At 40.5% G+C, this 23,356-nt stretch overlaps 1 protein-coding gene across 1 annotated transcript in view; it reads left to right on the forward strand.

The window, feature by feature from the left end:
- Nucleotides 1-453: 453 nt before the first annotated feature.
- The window catches only part of LOC124372618 (dynein axonemal heavy chain 1-like), a 40,576-nt gene continuing 17,673 nt past the window's right edge, over nucleotides 454-23,356 (forward strand). The window contains exon 1 of the mRNA XM_046831022.1: nucleotides 454-563. The gene's annotated coding sequence lies outside the window, so the exon portion shown is untranslated. The remainder of the gene's footprint in view (nucleotides 564-23,356) is intronic.

Genomic DNA, 23,356 nt, shown 5'->3' on the forward strand with positions numbered 1-23,356 from the left:
AAAAAAAAATTTTAAAAATTGAGTGCATTGGGATTTATTTCACGTGAAGAAGAGTGTAGATTTCAATCATCGAAATTGTAGTGTTATATTTCTTTGTAACATACAACGATGGCAAATGTCTGTAATCCTATTATCCTTTCAAAGTCTTGATGGCTTGCTTGACATACAAAAAACATATGAGAAGTAAAATCCCAGATTGTAATTTTTCAACACTCCATAATCAACATTTTTGTCAAAATGGTTTTCTTACACGCTTTCATAATTTGATTGCAGATGTATGTATTAGTCTGAACCACCCGGACTTCCGGTATAGATAAATTAATGTATTTTGCTTTTGTTATATGTACAGAAACTGAAGTAGTGTTATAAATTTGTAAGTATTTGTCCACACATCCCAGAACTTGGAATTGAATTAATTATGATACAGTGTTTTATTTATTGCTGTGTACTGTTTTAGCCCTATCGGTGAGATATTTCGTGCCCGCACTACGACAGTTTACCAGCCCTTGTCAACTGTTGTACGATCGATTGGTTTCACAGCCTGGCCTGATTCTGCTCTTCAGGTAATATTCACCCAGGTCCTTCCCCTCATAGGAGTACATGTTTGTTCTAACTGTATTATTCTCAAACAAAATATTATAAAGGCACCACTATGGTTGTTGTTCCTATGGCCGCCATCAAAGTCAAAGTCAAAAATATCTTTATTAACATAATCTTTCAAGATTAGTAACAGAGTCATTAACATTAGAATAGTGTTAGTTATCATTTTTCCAATTAAAAAAATTCAGTCAAGGAGTAGAATGGTCGGTCCTGCAGCCCAGTTCTTGAGTTGTCGTCCAAATTGTGAATGTTCAGTTCTCTTGAGTTCGTCCCGGGAGTATATTCCATATCTTGGCACCGATATAGCTTGGTTTCTTTTCAGTGGAGGAAAGTCTGTGAGCAGGAAGATGGTAGTCGTGTGAAAATCTGGTAATATTGTAAGTAGTGAGTTTGTGCTCCCTGTCTTTTACTGTTTTTCTATTGCCTTGATATGAAGTGTAGAGTACTACTTCCAGAACATATAAATCTATCACTGTCAGGATACCGGAGGTCTTTAAAGGCTTGCCTGCAAGATTCTCTGGGCTGTAGGTTTATTTAGGAGTCTAATGGCTCTTTTTTGTAACACAAGAAGTGAGACTCAAAAATGGGCGTAATATGCTGTTTTTTGAGGTTGTCAAGTCACTTATACTTTTCATCCGTCGTATCACGAGTACAATCCGGTGCTAAGTTTTACTGCATAAGTGGTCGATGTGTGATGTCCAAGAGAGTTTGTTTGTCAAAAGTAATTCCAAGATACTTTTGCGGATGAGGTTTCGTCTAGGCCCGGAAGTGTTTCAATGCTTTTGCCATGTCTTCCCATATATCAGATGTTTTTGTTTTATTTTCATTAACAGCAAGTTCATGTTTTGTGGCAGTATTTGTATTGCCATATTTTAGTGCTACAAAAACTATCCACTTCTAGTTGTTCTGGTTTTTGACCACCCAAAAAGAAGGACAGTGTCGTCGGCATACATAAGAGTTTTACTGTAACCTTGCATGAACTCGGGGGAATAGTCATTTGTAAATAATATAAAAAGAACAGGTCCCAGCACTGATCCTTGAGGCACTCCTCGCGTGATTGATTTTGGATCAGAATTCACCGTTTTATTGATTTCTACTATTTTGACTCCTTCCAGTCAGGTAGCTGGTGAACCATGCCTTTGCAGTTTCCTCGTATTCCAAGGCTTGTTAGTTTGTTCAGAAGGTGCTTGTGATCCAGACAATCAAAACGCCTTGCTGTAATCAAGAAAGAATGGCTGCTGCGTTGCTTCCGCTCTCTCGTTGGTCCAACAAAAAAACTCAGCGAGGCTTATAAGGGCGGTTGTTGTGGACCTTCCCTGCTATAAAGCCATGCTGATGTGGTGTTTAGCAGAATGGTTAGAGGAAAGGTGTTCGAGAAGTCGGGCAAGTACTAGTTTTTCAATTATTTTGGATATAGTTGGAATTAGTGAAATGGGGTCGGTAGTTTGCTGCATCAGTTGTTAGGCCCTGTTTGAATTTTTGGATAAACCATTTGCTATCTTCAATTGCTTGCAGGGAAATATTCCTGAACTAAGTGATTTTTTGTAATGTCAATCAATGGGTCTTCTTATTTCATCTTCACACAGCTTTATTAATTTGGATGAGATGTCATCATATCCTTTTGAGGTTTTTGTTTGTATTGACCTGATGGTTTTGGTCATTTCTTGCCTGGATGTCGGTGTTAGAACCAAATTTGGACAGTTTCTGTTGGATTCAGGCAGTGCTGGCGTAGTGGTTTACAGTTCCGATTTCCCTTATTGTTTTTTTTCTGCAATGGAGGTAAAGAATTCATTCAAGTAGTCTGATATTTCTTTAGGGTTTATAAGCTCCTGGTCTTGAATTATGAGTTTATTTAATTGAATGGTTTCTTCTTTCTTCTTCCTCTCATCGTTGATAAACGTTCCAGATTGCTTTGGATTTATTGTTTGCTTCTTGGATTTTATTTACATTAGCTTGTTTTCTTAATTGCCGGAGCTGCAGGTCGTAATCTTTTTTCAAAGATAGTGCCCTTATTTTGTGCTCTTCTTGACCGGGTTGTTTGGTAAGTATTTTGGGCTTTAAGAAACTCTTGTTTTATTTGAGTTACTACAGGTGAAAACCGTACATCGCCGCTCGCACACCCACAGCAAACCATCAGGGAAGCGCGCGCCCAATGATGGCGAACGGCGATGCGGATCAAAACAAAACTAGGTAAAAAAGAAAACACCGTGGTCAGTATACTCAGGTTCATTTACTAAGACACAGCATAGGCCTATCCAGTCAATATAAAAATATATATATATACTATAAATAAAAAAAAAAATATAAAAAGTGCCTGCAGTAGTAGTATACCTCAAACAATCCTTGTCAGGTGCACCTGCATACAAAAATTAGAAACGCCATAATTTGAAACAAGAAATGCCAATTCCACCCGGTATCCTTCTCGGCTAAGGGCGGGCTCCTAATGAAATCCAAGAAATAACTAAATAATATCTAAAACTAACTTAAAATTAAATAACAAAATTTAAACTATATAAATGGCAACAATAACAATAACAAATAAATAAAGAATATGATCAGGGTATCACAGATGTTGACTAGTAGAAATGTCCATCATGGTGGCCGTCCTTCAGCAAGAGCGCAAAAGCGAAGGTTCTCTGCGACCACGCATGATGGAGAGATGACAGCAGAAAATCAACTCATCTCCTGGACCTCATCAGTGAGGGGCCGTAAACTTAGCCGCACATGTCAGAAGGAGAACAGCTCAGCAAAACTAACAAACACTTAAATAAACAAAATATTAAACTGGAGCTACTCCTAACTTGTACACCACGGCTCGGAGTCTCTACCACTCTACCGGAAAGGCCAAACGCCTTCAAAAGGTCAGTGGGCTCTGCAGCCAATAAACCATACACACATACACTATATAAAACACACATGAGCCGGGGAGATATAGGTATTGAACCGGCTCAGACTCTCCCCCCAAAAGGAGGAACTCCCCTCTGTTAATTTCTTCAAAAATGAAGAACCAAAACGAAATGCCTCTCCCCCCCAATGGTTGAAGAATTATAAACCGGAAACCCTGAAGTCTGCAGAAGGGAAAAACCAAGAAAATCCAGTTGGAGGCAAGAAATCACTCCAAGAGTTGCGTGGGTACAAAGAAGAAAACAGGAACCTTGATCAGGAAGAAAGAGCAGAGGTGATCAGGCCTCTGGACCTAAAAACCCTCCCGCACAGACTAAAGAGAAATCACGGATGACTCCGGCAAGGCTTCAGATGGGATATGTGCGCCTTCCTGAAAATCTTCCCGGACTGAGGATCTCCCAGTCGGGCAGTCACCGGAGTCAGAAACTTCAAGATGCGGTGGGGACCAGTCCACACCTGTAGCAAAGTTTAGCAGCTCTTTTATCCACAGCCGAACTGACTGGGTGAGCCTTGCAGTAAACTAGATCCCCCACCTGGAAGGGATTGGCAATACGACCTCGGTTGTACTTCCTCCTTACTAACTCCCTAGCCCGAATGAGATTCCGCCTGGCTGCCTCCCAAGTGGCTTTCACATTGGGAGTTACCAGGAGGTGGCAGAAGATCGCTAATTTTCCAAAGGTTCGCCAAAGGGTTGTTTGGCGGAAAGCCAAATAATAACTCGAAAGGTACCGCCTTGTGACTTTCATGCTGGGCCGTATTAAAGGCAAATTGGATCCAAGGTAGTTTGTTGATCCCAGGTGGTCTGATTTTTCCGCATGAAAGGCAATGAGAGCAGATCGAAGATTGCGATTTAAACCGTTCGGCGTGAGAAGGCTGGAGGATAGAAAGGGAAGTAGTCCACATGGCGGATTCCGTGCCCAAAGCACATTCTTTTAAAGATATTGGAGACAAACTGTGAACCATTATCGGAAACTAAGGTGGCGGGGATTCCAAAGTGTTGAAAAAAATGGTTACGAAGTGCTTGCACCGTGAGCTGCGCGGTAGCACTCCGCAATGGGAACAACCAAACAAACTTGGAGAAGGCATCCACACAAACAAGTAGGAACTTATTTCCGGACTTGCTACGCGGGAGAGGCCCAACATAGTCAATGAAAAACCTTCTCCAAAGGTTTTTCCGCCACCTCAGATGACAAAAGACCCAACTTGGTATTTTGAGCGGGTTTGCTTAGCGAGCACAGTTCACAAGAACGTACTCGAGCTGCAATATCCCGGTCCATACCTTTCCAGATGAACTGATCCCTAATCTTCGCGATGGTCTTATGAATTCCTAGATGTCCGCCCACAGGAGAAGAATGAAAATACTGAAAGACCATCGGAGTAGTATACTTTGGCCGTTCCTGGGACAACGCACCCGAGACCGGATCTGGGACAAACCGTGTGAGACCGAATCTGGGACAGAAAATTGTTAGAGAGCGACTAAGAGTGTGGGAGTACGGGTAGTCAGAACCGCGCCGCGCGAATCACCACGCATGTCATCGCTGTCCCGCCACCGCGCAGACACCACGCGTTGTTACTGTAAGTATACAAGCAATCGGCACGCGCCTCGTCAGCACCGCACCGCGCGACTGCTGAACCGTCACCGCCAAGCAATTGGCACGCGCCTCGTCATCACCGCGCCGCGCGACTGCTGAACCGTCACCACCACCGCGCCGAGTGAGACACCGCGTGTTGTTTCTATAAGTATACATAAACAATCGGTACGCGCCTCGTCACTGTCCAGTCACCGCCGCGCGCCGCGCGAGACACCGCACCTTATAAATTACTAGTTTGGTATAATGTAAGTGTATTGTGGATAGTATCAGGAATTAATGAAGCAGAAAAGTCGGAAAGAAATCCTGCTTCGAGCATTAGAGGTTCATAAACCTGTGGTTAAGCGATTTCCCTAAGAGAAAAATTGTAACTTTGGGTATTGATGATTTGTGGGCTGCAGACCTTGTTGTAATGATTAGGTTTTCAAAGGAAAATGATGGATTCAGATACATACTTAAATGTAATTGATACGTTTTCAAAATATGCGTGGTCAGAACCATTTAAAAACTAAAAAGCTCACAAGAGGTTACTAAATCGTTTGGTAAAATATTAAGAAAGAGCGAAATTGGTTGGTCACAAACCCCCGAACCTTCTTCACACGGATAAAGGACGAGAATTTGTTAATAAGGAATTTAGAGAGTTTTTACACAAAAATCAAATAAAGTTATACCATACTGAAAATGAGGAAAAAAGTTGCCAATTATAGAGCGTTTCCATAGAACTCTCAATGAAAAAATGAAAGTGCACTTTGAAATTCAAAACTCTTTTAGATGGGTGTCACATTTACAGAAGCTTCTACGTCAATATAACAGTAAATTTCATAGCACTATAAAGATGAGCCCATCAGAAGTGAATTCAAGCAATGAACAAACTTTAAGAAACATGTACGCAAACACTGGACGATGTCTAGTATTCAGACCCAGACTTTCGGTTGGAGACCGTGTAAGAATTACTATAAAGAAAGATTTATTTGGAAATAAATACCGCAGAAATTGGACAAGAGAAATTTTTCGGATTGTGGCTGTCAACAAAACTTGCCCTGTTACCTACAAAATCGCAGACCAGTCTGGTGAGGAAATAATAGGATCGTTTTATGAAAAAGAGTTACAAAAAACTATGTTCTAGTTTAGAGTCAAATATATTAATAATGCTCTCATCCTTCCTTCCACTCATCCCACACACCCACCCTCTTCCTACTCCTCTTCCTATTCTCATCCATCCATACCTCATCCTTTTCCATCGTCAATCGCCCATACAGTAAGAGAGTAGCCAGCTCTATAATAATGGTGTTTTCTCCTGCTAGCAAGCAAACAGCATTTCTCAATGCTACGGATGGTCTTCGAAGATCATCAGTCAAGAAATGTCCGAATTGTGGAGAAGAGGGTTACTGCATCTAACCTATCCCGCCCGCCACCAAAAACAAAGAAGTGCATCCATACCTCATCCTTTTCCATCGTCAATCGCCCATACAGTAAGAGAGTAGCCAGCTCTATAATAATGGCGTTTTTTCCTCCTGCTAGCAAGCAAAACAGCATTTCTCAATGCTACGGACGGTCTTCGAAGATCATCAGTCAAGAAATGTCCGAATTGTGGAGCTGAGGTTACTGCATCTAACCTATCCCGCCACCAAAAAAACAAAGAAGTGTATGTCAGCGTCAAATCCACCAGCTTATGCTTCTTCCAACGGATTCAATGAAAAAACCTCCTTCGATGAAACAAGTATGTTCAAGGTGTGGTGCTGAAGTCAGAAACTCCTCCATGTCCCGCCATAAAAAACAAAGAAATGCATGTCCACGTTAGACAGACAAACTCCGGATTTTGATATGTCTATGTTGGAAAACTACGCTGATGCTGTGAGTGACAATCAATTCCAGAACGTGATTGCTGATTTTGATATGTCTATGTTGCCAGAGTCCTATTCAAATCTCAGACCTGAAGAACAAGACGCGATTGCTGATTTTGATATGTCTATGTTGCCAGAGTCCTATTCAAATCTCAGACCTGAAGAACAAGACGCGATTGCTGATTTTGATTTGTCTATGTTAGACACTCCAGATTTCTATTCCAAAATTAGAGCTATAATTGGTCCATCTACAGCTGACGCTCCAAAGTTTGAACCACCAGTAAAAAGGATACACCCCGATTCATCGAAAATTATATCAATACTTGGTCCACCACCATTTGAAGTTCCGGATAAGTCAGACTATTCACTGCATATACCATATAGTCCTGTATACCATTCACCACTACATATCCCAGAGAGTCCAACATACAACGTGCTTAGTCCGACCGATGTACGTGCTCAAATAAAACCCCAGAAGAAACCATGTCCAAAATGCAGTAAGGAAATAACGGTTTCCAACATGGCTCGGCACCAAAAATCTCAGAAATGTGCCAACTACCAGCATGGTATGACATATAACGAACGTCTGAAAAAGATGGAAATCAAACCAGCTCCTAAAAGTAAAATGTGTTGGATTTGTGAAACACCAATAGAGTCATCCAACTGGAACCGTCACAAACAATAGAAACGCCATATCCGTTTGTCAGCACTTCATGAAGGTCCTCGATACAGGAGTGAAATATTACCCATTACGAGACTGACAACAAGACTGCCGGCACCCACTCCAGACATCAACATGCTGGTAAAGAAATACCCAAAACGACCAAGGGAAGTCAAACAAGTAACCGAAGGTCAATACAAACGATATAGCTCTTGAAGCGATGATCCGAAAACCGACTAGACCACAAAAGATTCCTACAGGTGTGAAAAAGATTATTAGTGAGACACCGACTAGTACAATTAATAGTGAGAGTTCGAGTAGCCCTACCATGGAAGAGAGACAGCTTCTGTCTGAAACAGAATCACCTTCAACACCTCATCTGGTTCCGGTACGTACTCCAGAGGAGTCGCAGACAATACTTGATGAAATATCAGAAGTCCAGTCGGCATTCACAGGAAGATTGAAAACGTATGTGATTATGAACAAACGTGGGATCAAAGATCCAAAAATGTTTCTTGAGATATGCAAACCACTCGTTGTTGAAAAACTTCAGGAAGCTGTAAAAGAAAAAAATCTTAAGGTAAACATGGTTTATCATGCTGAATTCAAGAAAATAAATAAACGATGTGGAGGTGACTCAAGTCATGAACTTTAAAACAAAAAATGAAATTCTTTACTCGACAACGTCTCTGTCTGACTATTATAACTCAGCAAAACTTAAGATGTTGGTTGAGATGGAGGAGTTTGAGGCAAACGGTTCTCAATTTTCACTAAAAAGTGTGAAAGACTTGGAGATCAGAGTCAACCGATACGTTTCCTTTTCACGGATCCAGCTATGTGGTTCTACCCAAAACAGATTCAATCCAAAAAGGCTGTTATTAATGTAAAAAACGAAGATCAGAAATGTTTTATGTGGTCTATTCTGGCAGCTTTACATCAAGTTAAGGTTCATCCAGAAAGAATCAGCAATTACGAACCTTTCAAATGAGAGCTGCTTCATGCACTAGCAACTTGCGAATGCCCCATGAAACTTGATGATATAGCAAAGTTTGAAAAGACGTAGTGGAATTTCTGTTAATGTCTATGCTTATGATGACAAGTTTGATATATTCCCGCTAAGAATAACTGATAACGAGATGGAAAAACATGTTAATCTACTGTTTTATCAGAGAAAAAACAAACACTCACTACTGCTGGATCAAAGATATGTCCCGTTTGGTTAGTTCACAGATCTCACGAAATGGACATAAGATGTGGATATGCAATAGGTGTTTGCAACACTTTACGAGAGAGGATTTACTCATCAAGCATAGAGAAGACTGTAACACACACGATGCTGTGAAATTGGAACTACCAGAGCCAGGAACTGTAATTAGATTTAAAGATTTCAATTGCTCAATGAGAGTGCCCTTTGTGTATTACGCAGACTTTGAATGCTGTCTAGCACCTATTTCAACATGTCAACCGTGTAAAGTGGATTGTAATGGTAATCACCAGTCGTTCACTATTAAATATCAGAAACATAATGCCATTTCCTTCTGTATGTATGGTGGTGTCAGAAGACGGCTTTTCCAAACCACCGATTAAATACTTTGGAGACGATGCTGCACATGTATTTGTAAAATCATTGATTGAGGAGTCGATAAGGATTAATGAACTTTACAAGAGTGAAGCAATAGTCCCCATGCAGTTGATGACAAAAGAGCAACAGGAAATGTTTGAATCTACTACTACGTGTCATATCTGTGGAAATTTTCTTGGTGATGATCGTGTTAGAGACCATAACCATTTGACGGGTTTGTTTTAGAGGAGCAGCTCACAGTGTAACATCAATTTCAAAAAAAACCTAGGTTCATTCCTGTTTTCATTCATAATTTAGCAGGTTACGATACTCACCTTTTCATTAAAGAGTTTGGTAAGTTCCAAAATCGCATATCATTGATACCCAACAACGAGGAGCGGTACATTTCCTTTACGGTCAGTGTGGAAGGTGGAATTGAACTACGATTCATCGATTCATTCAAGTTCATATCACACAAAGTCTCGATAGGTTGGCAAAGAATCTGACTAGATTCTCAATTCAAACACATCTCAACATATTACAATTGTAAGGACCTCAATTTATTGCTACGAAAAGGAGTGTACCCTTACGACTACATGGACAGTATAGAAAAATATAGTGAAACATCACTACCTAGTCAAGAAGAATTTTACAATAGACTGAATAAACAACACATAACAAATGAAGATTACAAACATGCGTGCGATGTATGGACCGCCTTTAACATTCAGAACATGAAAGAATATACAATGCTATATAACGAAACCGATGTCTTGCTGCTTGCAGATGTTATGGAAAAACTTCAGGGATGTATGTCTCAATACATACAAATTAGATCCTGCATGGTATTTCACAGCACCTGGGTTGGCTTGGAACGCAATGCTAAAAATTACAAAAGTTGAACTGTCCCTATTGACTGACATCGATATGGTACTCATGGTTGAAAAAGGTATTCGTGGTGGTATTTCACAGTGTTCTCATCGATATGCGAAGGCAAACAATCCCTACATGAAAGACTACAACAAATCGAAACCAAACAACTACCTCATGTACTTGGATGCAAACAACCTGTATGGGTGGGCAATGTCTGTAAAACTACCATATGCAAACTTTCAGTGGAGCAGTACAGACATCGATGTAATGAAAGTTAGTGACGATTCACCCACAGGCTACATATTAGAAGTTGATTTGGAATATCCTGAAGAACTACACGACGTACACTCTGATCTCTACCTCTCGCTCCAGAACGTAGAGTCCCACCAGGATCGAAAATGGCAAAGCTTCTGACAACTCTCTATGGCAAAGAAAAGTATGTCGTACACTACAAAAATTTAAAGCTTTATTTGAGTCTGGGTATGAAACTAAAACATGTTCATAGAGTTCTTAGTTTCAGTCAAAGCAATTGGTTGCAAACCGTACATTAATCTGAATACCATGGAGCGTACAAAGGCGAAAAATGATTTTGAGAAAGACTTTTTTCAAACTTATGAACAACTCAGTTTTTGGAAAAAACTATGGAAAATATGAGAAATCGTGTGTGGACATTCGTTTGGGTACTAAGTCCAAATTAGTGGAAAGATGGGTTAGCAAAACCGAACTTTAAGAGTCGAACCATCTTTACAGAAAACCTAGTTGCTGTACATTTTAGTAAGAAAAAAACTTTTGTTAAATAAACCTATTTTACGTAGGTATGAGTATTCTAGACATATCAAAGACACTGATGTATGATTTTAAACCTATTTACGTAGGTATGAGTATTCTAGACATATCAAAGACACTGATGTATGATTTTCCACTACAATGTAATGAAAGAGAAGTATGGGATCTAACATAAAAATGGTGTACACCGATACCGATTTCCCTGATATATGACATCAAAACGAAAAACTTCTATGAAGACATGAAACATTTAATTGGATTATTTGATACAAGTGACTACCCCAACCCCCCAACCAATATGGGCTTCCCCACGTAAACAAAAAAGTTCTGGGTAAAATGAAAGATGAACTTAATGGTCGAATCATGCGAGAGTTTGTAGGACTACGATCCAAGATGTATGCGAGCAATATAGAAGACAACCATTTCATAAAGAGGTCTAAGGGTGTGAAAAAAGCTGTAGTTGAAAATGAAATTACCTTTAGCAACTATAAAGACTGTTTGTTTAGTAACATCGAGCACTACAAAACGATGAATACAATTCGGAGTCAAGCACACAATCTCTACAGCGTAGAACACCATAAAGTGGTACTTTCATCAAAGGACGACAAGCGTTTCGTACTCGAAGACAATATCCGAACCCTAGCATGGGGTCATTATAGAATATGCGAAAAACTGTTAAATTGTAAATGTATGTAAGAGAACATACTATGGAAATTCAAGTGTATTGCAAAGATAAATTCGAAGACCAATTTTTTTTTACCTAGACCGTTACGGTGTCTTATTGTAGGACCGTCTGGGAGTGGTAAAACGAACTTGTTATTGAATTTCATTTACAACAAAGATGGAGTTCCGTTCAAGAATCTATACGTGTTCAGTCGTTTCAATAGAACAACCTGCATATGTAGATCTGCGTGAAACAATACAGTAGATTAGAAAAAAAACCTTAGAAGACAAATAGCGTTTTTCTATTCGTCCTGTCAAGATCTCATTTCTATCGATGACTGCAAACCAAACTCACTTGTGGTATTTGATGACTGCCTCCTAGAAGAGCAAACTAAAATCAAAGACTATTTCATTAGAGGACGTCATAAAGGGATTTCTTGTGTCTACCTGAAGTCAGAGCTATGGTCGAGTTGATATGCAGGTCATACGAAAACAATGTTAATCTGTTGTGTCTGTTTACAATGAACAAGTACTATACAAAGAGAGTGTTCCAGGACTTTGTAGGTTCTGACATGACTTTCAACCAATTTGAGGCTCTCTGTTTTGAGTGCTGGAAAACACCTCATGGGTTCATATCTATTAATACTACAGCTAAACCACAAAAAAGGAAATATATGTGCAATTTAAAAAGGAAACTAAGTGTTGAATAATACTTCGTTGTAAAACGTACCAGTATAAACGTAATTTGACGTTCATAAACGTAATTTAACGTTCATAAACGTAATTTAACGTTCATAAACGTAATTTGACGTTCATAAACGTAATTTAACGTTCATAAACGTAATTTGACGTTTAAGTATAAACGTTATTTAACGTTCATAAACGTAAATTTGACGTTTAAGTATAAACGTAATTTAACGTTCATAAACGTAATTTGACGTTTAAGTATAAACGTAATTTTAACGTTCATAAACGTAATTTAACGTACATAAACGTAATTTGACGTTTAAGTATAAACGTAATTTAACGTTCATAAACGTAATTTGACGTTTAAGTATATAAACGTAATTTAACGTTCATAAACGTAATTTGACGTTTAAGTATAAACGTAATTTGACGTTTAAGTATAAACGTAATTTGACGTTTAAGTATAAACGTAATTTAACGTTCATAAACGTAATTTGACGTTTAAGTATAAACGTAATTTGACGTTTAAGTATAAACGTAATTTGACGTTTAAGTATAAACGTAATTTGACGTTTAAGTATAAACGTAATTTGACGTTCATAAACATGACTTGAAAGATTTGAAGAATAACTCTGTGTCTATTACTATAAGTATACAACATGGCGAATAAACTAGATGCAAAAGAAGCAAGGCGACTTGAAAGAATTCAGAGTGTCTTGGCTGCAAAGTTCAAACGTGCTGAACAGGATGAATTAAAAAACTTCTCAAGCAAAAATACTATATCATCAAATGCTAATGAGACGTCTGCCAATCGTAACATATCAATAACACATGATCGACCACTCACTGTTTTCTAAAGCTAGAAAGTTGGACGAGTTAAACCGGAAATTACAAAGTGAGTTTGCTCAGACCCATTTTAAAGAGTTAGAAGATGTTCGTGAAAATGAGAAAAAGTACGAACCAATCACCAGAGCCATTAGGGAACAACAACATAGAGAATTGGAAACACAAAAGATACGTAGTCAAAACCGTATGAAACAGTTGGTAAGATTTCAACCTCAAGCATCAGATCGTCGAACGTTTGAGGATGTAGATTACGATGATGAGCCAGAAGTACAACCTCAAGAGCAATCGATGAAACAGTTGATGGATTCTAAAGTAGTAACACTTGGTTCTCTAGGAGCCCGATACCTTCCAAAATCCAACGACAAACAGTTTGGTATTTGGTACGATGAAAAATCTAGAGCAGCCGATGATCGGTTCCGAACCGATTACAATTTGATTATGATGACATTATATTAGTCAGCTCTCAAAAGAAATACAAAGAGACTGAGGGTCTTTGGAGATTGTTGACGAAAAACAATATAGTAGAGAAGGATCTGTACACCGATGAAGACTGGAACTCTTACAAGGACATGTTGGTGAGGACAAACTCGCTTTTCCAAAGAAACAATCCCAAAAGTAATCGTCCCAAATCAAGTCAAGGACTAAAGTGGAAACACATGATAAAACCTATTTGGGATGAGTTGGTGAATGGAAAAGTGGCAACAATTGGTTCAGGGTTAAAGGTTTACAATGAAAGTCCGGTCGAATATAAGTACATAAAGAACTTCAAAGACCTCATTGACAGGTTACACTACATTCAAGCTCAGGAAGAAGCTGGGAACAACAACTTTCATAATGAAAAACTGTCTGTGATTGATTTCCTTCACGATGAAATGGAAGACCTAATTGCTACACCTAAAGGGTTGAAGTACCTAGTCAGATGTTTGTCTGTTTTGCCTGAACATGTTATAGAAGGTAAAAGGGCTTTTGAACGACATCATTAACAAGTTACCATTCGAGTTACATGCGCCCAAGAACTGGAATCTTGATACGTACAACTACTGTGGGCCCGGCACCCAGCTTGACAAGAGACTTGTTAGGGGAGATAAGGGAATTAATCCCCTCGATGAAGCTTGTAAGAAGCATGATATATGGTATAGGGATCATAAAAACACAGAAGACAGGTGGGAGGCGGACAAAATATTACAAAAGAAAGCTTGGGAGAGGGTTACCTCAGATGATGCTGACTTGAATGAGCGTATGGTCGGCCTAGCAACAACAGGAGGAATGTGGTTGAAACGTAAACTCGGTATGGGGTTAGGAACTTCAGGATGTATCTACCCATCAGATATATAAAGCAATGAAAGCAAATATTTTTTACCCTATATATAAGAGAGGATATAATAGAACAGTGATCAGTGGTAAAACCAGTGATGGAGAAACTGTATATTGAATTTTCGAGCGGTATAGCAAGAAGTGAGTATAGAACTGCAATGCCAGTTTCAGAGCTCAACTTCAATGCACCCAACAACAATACAACATTCAAAACTGGATCATGGAGACGCATTTTATGATTCACGCATAATGTACCACATTCAAGGAAAGTATGTGCAAAAATCTGATGGATCTGATTATCAAACTAACTCTACTGTCAAACTGGTAGACAACTTCGCGGCCTTCTTGTTTTCAAGAATAGAGCTGAGGAAACACAATACATTGATCGACACAGTAGAACTCCCCGGCATCACCAGCACTATAAAAGGGGGTTGTTAGTTACAGTAACACTGAAAAACAAAACACTCTCAAGTAGTGGTTTCTCATCATCGTTTACAGGAGGTGGGAAGTTTTGAAGCACTCGGCACACTTGGGCATTTAGGATTAGGGTTCTTTGACCACCTACGTTACCCGATGTACAAGGGAGGTTTTGAAATCACATTTACTAGGAATGAAGATAATGATGCGTTGTTTCACTGGAAAGGGGCAGGGTCCACAGCAACGGATCCTGATGATGGAAAAATTGTGATAGAGTCGTTTGTGTTACGAGTCCCCATAGTCGATTATACCAGCACTTCCAAAATCCAGTTAATTGATGGTTTGAAACATCTGAGTGACAAGGATGCTTTAGTCTACAACTTCTTTCAATGGCAATGCATCGACAAAAGAGGGTGTTCGGTTCATCGTTCAGCTTCGATATTACAAGTGTTTACAGAAATGTGTACAATCCTAGATTTGTTATAATCGCACTTCAGACAAACAGAACAAACACCCAGGCAAAAGATCCTAGTAGATTTGACAGCTGCAACATCAAAAATGTGTCTGTGAAAATTAATGGAGAAAGGTACCCTCAGGAATTGCAGAATTTTGATATTACTAATGGTATATACAGGATCATGTACGATCAGTACCTAGGGTTCCGAAAAATAAACTTCGGAGACAATAACGTGTTAGTAAACCTGAAAGAATTTATTGATAACTCACCTTTGGTTGTAATTGACACACATCTACATCAACCAACAACAGACAGATCTCGAAGTGACATTCAGATTGAATTAGATTTTGTAAAAGCTATTGCATCTCCACAGGGGAGCAGCGGCACCACAGCATATGTTGTCGTTGTATCTGAGGCACATTTCTCATATGGCATTACTCGAAACATAATCAAATTCCTGTAAAAACAAATAAAAAAAACAACAAAAAAACAAAAAAAGTAAAATAAATTTTTTTTTTTCATTAGTAGGCGGCAATTATTGTTTTCATGTAAGTGTTTTGTATATAAGAAAGCGTATAGAATGGAAAGTCAGCATAATTATACAGTTCGGCTATCCGAAGCTCAAAAACGTAAGCTTCGTACAGCGTACAAAAGACGGAAAACCTACAGTAATCAGATTATCTAATGAACAGCTGTCTCACGGAAGTGATCGTATACTTCTTTCTGGAGAGCAACACAAAGCCGTTTCTAGAGCCGTTAAGAACAAAAAAGGTTTACAATTGCTTCTAAGTTACAACCAACTCGTATCTAATAAACAAGGAGGGTTTTTGAAGGAAATTATGGAAATGGTGGATTCGTCAGTTCCTGGAGGTAAACGTTTCATCTCTCCATTAATAAGAAGAAAGGTGGCTCCTTTACTGAGAGAAAAAATTTATACCTTGGTTAAAGAGTTTAGTCGATGAGGAGTTAGACACCATTATTGAAAAAGATCCTACGGGTAGAGGGTTGAAACGACGTATTGGTCGGAAGCTTGATGCATTGTTGTCTGTGAATAAAAAAAAGAGATCTTCCCGCTGTCTCTTGGTGAAATAGAAAAATTAGCAGGTATATTAAACATTAATGAGTTTAGAGGTGTTTTTCATGCGACAGTTACTTCCAGACAAACCTACAAATATTGAACGTGGTATTGTAAATCTTGGTGACCTTTCATCTGGTGGTACTCACTGGACGTGTTATGTGAAACGTGGTGAAAAGAAATTGTATTTTGATTCATATGGCGATGTCAATCCTCCAATAGAAGTAGTCAGGTATTTGGGGCCAAAAGGGTTGGTTTATAACTCAGAGCGTATTCAGGGGTTTGATGATCCCCCTATCTGTGGACATTTGTGCCTGGAGGTTCTACGGACGAGATTCAGCTGGTGAGGACTGGGAACATATTCTTCGTAGTATAAGAAACAATAAAAATGCATGGAAACCGTGGTTTTATTTTCAACAGATTTGGAGAAGAAATTGAAATTGGATCAATACCAACTCAACCCAATTCAGACCCTTCTCCTGACGAGATAATTGAGCTTGCAAGTGATGTATCAAAAGTCTCACAAGATTTATCCGAAGTCAAGATATTATAGAATTCGCATTTGGTAAAATCGGAAAAAATAATAAATGCGATCGAGATTGTCCCCACTAGTACCGTAAATGGTGAAAAGATATGGGGCAGCTTCCTACTGAAAAAACCACCAGAGAATTGGTCAAGTGAGCAAAGCAGTGGAGCCATATGATGTGGTTGTCAAAGTTCAATTGAGTGAATTAGAAGGCAAGATATACATCATGCAGAAAAAATTCAACAACGAAATAAAAAATATATGGAAAGAGGTTTTGAAGACTTCCATGATGGTAGTAACTTCATCTAAAACTTGTATAGAATTATAAGTATATAAAAAACTGCAACCATGCCATTACTCAAACTAACTGGAACTGAGTCTGTATTGACTCTCCATCTAGAAACACCCCATCCACTTGGATCCAAACGTAGAGTATTATATGGCTCTTGTTGGATTTTACTCTGAGAACAACATATACAACTTATTGCAACATGCAAAAGTCTATTTTTGGGACTTGGAAATACATTTCATTCCGAAACCACTGATACTTCAATGCGGTTACTGGACCATTGAAAAACTTGAAAAGAGTTTCAGAGATTACATACAATCGTTGAATCTTAGTGTAAATTCTAACGATTTTAAGATCTTTAAAGATGGTGACAAAATATCAATTAATTCTCCAATTAAATTCTACTTGGATAAAACCGTTAGTGATCTCTTAGGTTTTGAAAAATCGGATGCAACAAACTTACAAAAAGAATCGTCTTACTTCAACTCAAATGAAAATGTAATTGCATCGAATCCACCGAATCTCAGAGCCGTTGATGTCATCGAGATACACTGCAATATTGTCAACAACAGTCTTGTCAATCATGATGTTCACTCTCACAAACATTTGGAGACAGCAATCCTCTACTCCTTTTCCCCTAATGTACCACACGGCTACAAAATATCTCAATCACCTCAAGAAAAACACTACATACCTCTTCGGAGCGGTTTACGAAAGATTCAACAGATCACAATCACACTTGTAGACCAAAAACAACCAACTGCTCCAGAACAACCATGTAAACAACATCGTCTATTTAGATCTGATCAGTAAATCACAAACACATACATACTCACAATTGTGGTAAATAAAAACGCGTGGTGTCTGCGCGGTGGCGGGACAGCGATGACATGCGTGGTGATTCGCGCGGCGCGGTTCTGACTACCCGTACTCACACTCTTAGTCGCTCTCTAACAATTTTCTGTCCCAGATTCGGTCTCACACGGTTTGTCCCAGATCCGGTCTCGGGTGCGTTGTCCCAGGAACGGCCAAAGTATACTACTCATCGGTACAAGAAAGCTTGGCAGCACTAACTTAGGTTTTCTCCGCTGCTTGTCACGGCAGCATAGAGCACCTCGGTACAGAAAATAAGGAGGGTGGGCACCTCCGTTTTTAAGCTCATTGATGATAGCAGTCAGCTCGGGATCCTTAAGTTGGTGTGGAACAATGTCCGAAAATGCCAGAGGAAAGTCTAGGAGCACGCCACAACATGGCGGCTCTGATAAATTCTGGTGGTCGTTGGGTAAGTGATACATGCGTGACAGAGTGTCCGCTATGATATTTTGGGTGCCTCGCACGTGCTGCACTGTGAACTTAAGGGCAGAAATTTGGACTACCCAGCGACCAATCTTCCCGAGCTGACGGGGGTGGGCAAGGAGCCAAGAAAGTGCCTGGTTGTCGGTTTCCAACAAAAATTCTTTATGTTCTAGGTAACGCCTGAACTTATTAATTCCAAACACGACAGCCAAACATTCCAGCTCATAAACAGAACAACTCTTCTTCTCACAAGGGGTTAACGTGCGTGAAGCATAAGCTATGGGCTGCCGGATACCATCTACTTCTTGCGATAAAACAGCAGCAACGGCTAAGGAGGAAGCATCAGTTTGCAAGACGAACTTACGACTGAAATCAGGCATAGCCAAGACTGGAGGCTGCATCACTGCCTCTTTCAGCTGCTCAAAAGCAGTCTGTTGCGCTTCACCCGAATCAAACTTGGCACCCTTTTTCCTAAGAGAGTTCAGAGGGGCCGCCACTTCAGCAACATTGGGGATGAAACGAAGATAAAAATTTATCATTCCCACAAAACGGGCAATCCCCTTGGCATCCTTAGGAGGAGGAAACTCCCTGATTGCCTGGGTTCTCTCTGGATCAATACAAACACCTCGAGAAGAGACAAGATGACCCAGAGAAGAAAGAAACGATATTTCAGGCTGAGCAAAACTCACCTTTTCAGGATTGACGGTAAGGCCAGACTCTCGCAGCCTAGTTAGAACTTCCTCTAGATGAGTCAAGTGCTCCTCATAACTCTCACTGTACACAAGCAGGTCATCCAGATAGTTGAACACGAACTTAAATTTGACATCATGAAAGATAGAATCCAGGAGTCTGGTGAGTGTCTGGGCCCCCACAGCCAAGCCCATTGGCACTCGGGTGAACTGGTACAAATTCCAAGGCACACAAAAGGCAGTGAGAGGTCGAGACTCGTGTTTTAGAGGAATCTGATGATATGCCTGATTAAGATCAAAAATGGAGAAATACTTGGCCTTACCAAACCAGTCGAAAGCAGAATGCAAATCGGGGAGAGGCACGGAGTCAATTTCTATCTGAGCATTGAGCTTTCGATAATCCAGGACCAATCTGGACTTCCCATTAGGTTTCGGCACTAGAAACGCTGGACTGGAAAAATTTGAGCAAGACGGCTCGATTACCCCACTCTTAAGTAAATCATCAATCATATTTCTCAGAATTTCCATCTTGGGCGGAGCAAGCTTATATGGATGGGAACGTACAGGACGGGTGTCTGTAAGACGAATCTCGTATTCCAAGAGATTGGTCGTGCCCAGTTTGTCAGTTAGGACTTCAGGAAAACTGGAACAAATCTGCCTTATGTCCTCAGCCTCTTTCGGCGTAAGATGTCCTAGTTGGTCAGGAGGAGTCAAGCTCTTATCTTCCATCTCTAAGGCAGCAGTCCCACGAGACTCGACATCTGAAAAGGGAACGAGCACCCGCCTGGCGAAAGCAAAGAAAACATGACTGGAGGCCAAATCCAAAATCATGCCAGTTTTTCCGATAAAATCTGCTCCCAAGATGAAAGGAAAAGTCAGGTCCTTAGCCACCAAAAAGCTCCAATCCCAAGAGAAATAATTAATTTTGATGTGAATCTGGGCACTACAGATAATAGGTAAAGGTGTGCGTGAAGCAGTCCAGCAGATAAGTGAACTAGGCTCAACCTGCCGTATTAGCCCAGAGGATTTTAGATCTTCAAAAAACGACAAAGAAATCAGGCTGCGTGCTGACCCAGAATCAACCAGGGCCTTCTGCACCACATTCCCCACAAGTACATCCAGTTGTGGGCAGGTTGAGCGGGCAGCCCTTACTCCCTGCGCAGCCAGAGCAGCAACCTCCCCTCTCGGCCAACGATGATAACTGTCCCCAAGTCTATTTCTTTCTGTTCTGTATTAAACCAGCTACCCTTTTACCATCAAAATCAGGTACATATTTGCCCTCAAAATTACCTTTACGGCACGAGTCGGGCTTACTCGTCCGCAAGCTTACTAGTTTTTTTTATTAAGTGGACAAAACGGTCTAATATGTCCCACTTGCTTGCAGCCATAACAGGTAGGAGGCTGCCTACGGGAAGGAGCAGCTGCTGGCTCAGACTGCACCGGAGCATGGACCGGCCCCGGAGGCAAGTGAGGAAGATGCCTCGACATGGCCTCCCTTTGATCATCCGCATCCCGAACCCCTCTAGAGATGATGGAGAGGCGGTCCAAATCCGCAAAAGATGCGGGACGGCAACAAAAAATCAAACGGGAGCGTTCTTCAGGTTTAATGCCCTCCAAAATAAGGCTCACCAACTCCGTTTCGCTCAAGCTCAAGCGCAACACCCGGGCTACATCCCGTATCTCCCCGACAAAATGGCTCAACGTCTCGTCTGGTGCCTGAGGACGATAAACGCGTTCCACCCGCAAGCGCTCCCTAACCCGAGCAGGTACAAAGAACTCCAAGGTCTCGGCGTGGAACTGGTCAAAGGTGGCACCTCTCAAGGCAGTCTAGAAGGCGATCAAAAAGCGGCCTTAAGGAAAACTGCGCTAAAATCTGCATAAGCATGGCATCTGTCATACCAGGAAATTCTCTTAGCTTAAAAACTTCCAGAAGGAAATGGATAAGTAAATTAGTGTCAAGCCCATCAACTCTGGGGAAAGTGTTGTAAAACACTCCCCAAAGGATGGGGCAGTTTGCCAAAGCTAGAAAAGGAAGGCACAACTATAGATGATGCCTCACCAGCCGCTTCAGGAGGGCCACTACCCATCGGAGACATAGTAACTCTGGGAGGCTCGAAAGAAAGAGCCGGTGGATGGTTAGCAAAAGTAATGGTAGTGGGAACCTCCGTTGGAGTGACAGCGGTAAATAGTACCCCCTTCTCTTTCACCGAGCGCACCTCACTCAAACCATCTAAGGCTTGTTTTAATTTGTTACTGGCCGAAAAAGCCCAACTTTTAATATCAGAGTCTAAACTAGGAGCTGACATAAGTAAAACTATTCTGTCACGCCAATGTAAAAGCTGAGATACCAATCTAGCCTTTGCTGACCCGGACATGGGAAGTGACTCAAAATTCATATCGTCTTCTAATTCCTCCATTCGGGTTTTACAAAACTCAAATTCTGTGTTAATTTGGAACTCTGCATTCCAGCTGCGGTCCAACGCTATACAAGCCCGTAATTGAGCTCTTAATGCCCTCACATCTCCCTCGGGCTTCTGTCCTCTCGCCAGGACCTCAAAAACCAACTCGGGCTTGTGTAGATGTTCAGGCACCAGGGAAAACGCCATAACCAAACAATTAAGACAAATAAATACAACAATAAACAACAAAGCGTACGCAACAATTACTTTGTAACCTAAGTGGACTCAACTCACAAAAGGCTTACACTGACGAGGTCCAAGTGAAGAACTTAATACCTGCTACCTAATAGAAGGATACCCTGCAAATATACACTAACCTCAACCTACAAACACAGAAGCAATAAATATAACAAAACAACACATTGATAGGGGAGAAGTAGAGTACAGTTAGATAAATTTAGCGGTTAAGCAATTTAGAGTCCCTTGCTCCCTGCAAAGGGTAAGTCTGCAGGAAGCAAGACACTAAACCAATTCCACCTGGTATCCTGTGCTAGGGCGAGCTCCTAATGAAAAAAAAGTTGTGTACTCTAACCTCCCCCTACCTAACACTAACCTACACCAACAAACAAAACCAGAACTGAGAGACAGCTGAGAGAGCAGCTAACCACGATCTGCTACCATTGAAACCATACATCGCCGCTCGCACACCCACAGCAAACCATCAGGGAAGCGCGCGCCCATGATGGCGAACGGGATGCCGGATCAAAACAAAACTAGGTAAAAAAGAACACCATGGTCAGTATACTCAGGTTCATTTACTAAGACACAGCATAGGCCTATCCAGTCAATATAAAAATATATATATATACTATAAATAAAAAAAAATAAAAAGTGCCTGCAGTAGTATACCTCAAACAATCCTTGTCAGGTGCACCTGCATACAAAAATTAGAAACGCCATAATTTGAAACAAGAAATGCCAATTCCACCCGGTATCCTTCGGCTAAGGGCGGGCTCCTAATGAAATCCAAGAAATAACTAAATAATATCTAAAACTAACTTAAAATTAAATAACAAAATATAAACTATATAAATGGCAACAATAACAATAACAAATAAATAAAGAATATGATCAGGGTATCACAGATGTTGACTAGTAGAAATGTCCATCATGGTGGCCGTCCTTCAGCAGAGCGCAAAAGCGAAGGTTCTCTGCGACCACGCATGATGGAGAGATGACAGCAGAAAATCAACTCATCTCCTGGACCTCATCAGTGAGGGGCCGTAAACTTAGCCGCACATGTCAGAAGGAGAACAGCTCAGCAAAACTAACAAACACTTAAATAAACAAAATATTAAACTGGAGCTACTCCTAACTTGTACACCACGGCTCGGAGTCTCTACCACTCTACCGGAAAGGCCAAACGCCTTCAAAAGGTCAGTGGGCTCTGCAGCCAATAAACCACACACACATACACTATATAAAACACACATGAGCCGGGGAGATATAGGTATTGAACCGGCTCACAGGGTTGCATAAGACTGTGTAGTTCTTTTTCTTTCTTCGTGTAGAAGTAATGTGAGGGCAACAGTGGTTGAGGGCTCGTTGTAAGGTATTGTTGAACTTGATATAGGCTTCATTAGCATTTTCAGTGTTGTAAACTTCTTCCCAGTTTTCCTGCTTGAGTAGGTCTTTTAGTTTATGTAGGTTTCTGTCATTCATGTTTCTTCTTTTAGAGGTTGACTGAAGAGTAGTGGGTCCTGTGTCTCTTTGGATTCTGCACATCTGTCCTGTATGGTCAGATATTCCTGCATCTATAATTTCCACTTTGATCTCTTCTTCTTCCATGTTTGTACACACGCTGTCAATTGATGACATTG

Source organism: Homalodisca vitripennis, unplaced genomic scaffold, assembly GCF_021130785.1.
Source record: "Homalodisca vitripennis isolate AUS2020 unplaced genomic scaffold, UT_GWSS_2.1 ScUCBcl_3650;HRSCAF=9309, whole genome shotgun sequence".
NCBI classification, from domain to species: domain Eukaryota; kingdom Metazoa; phylum Arthropoda; class Insecta; order Hemiptera; family Cicadellidae; genus Homalodisca; species Homalodisca vitripennis.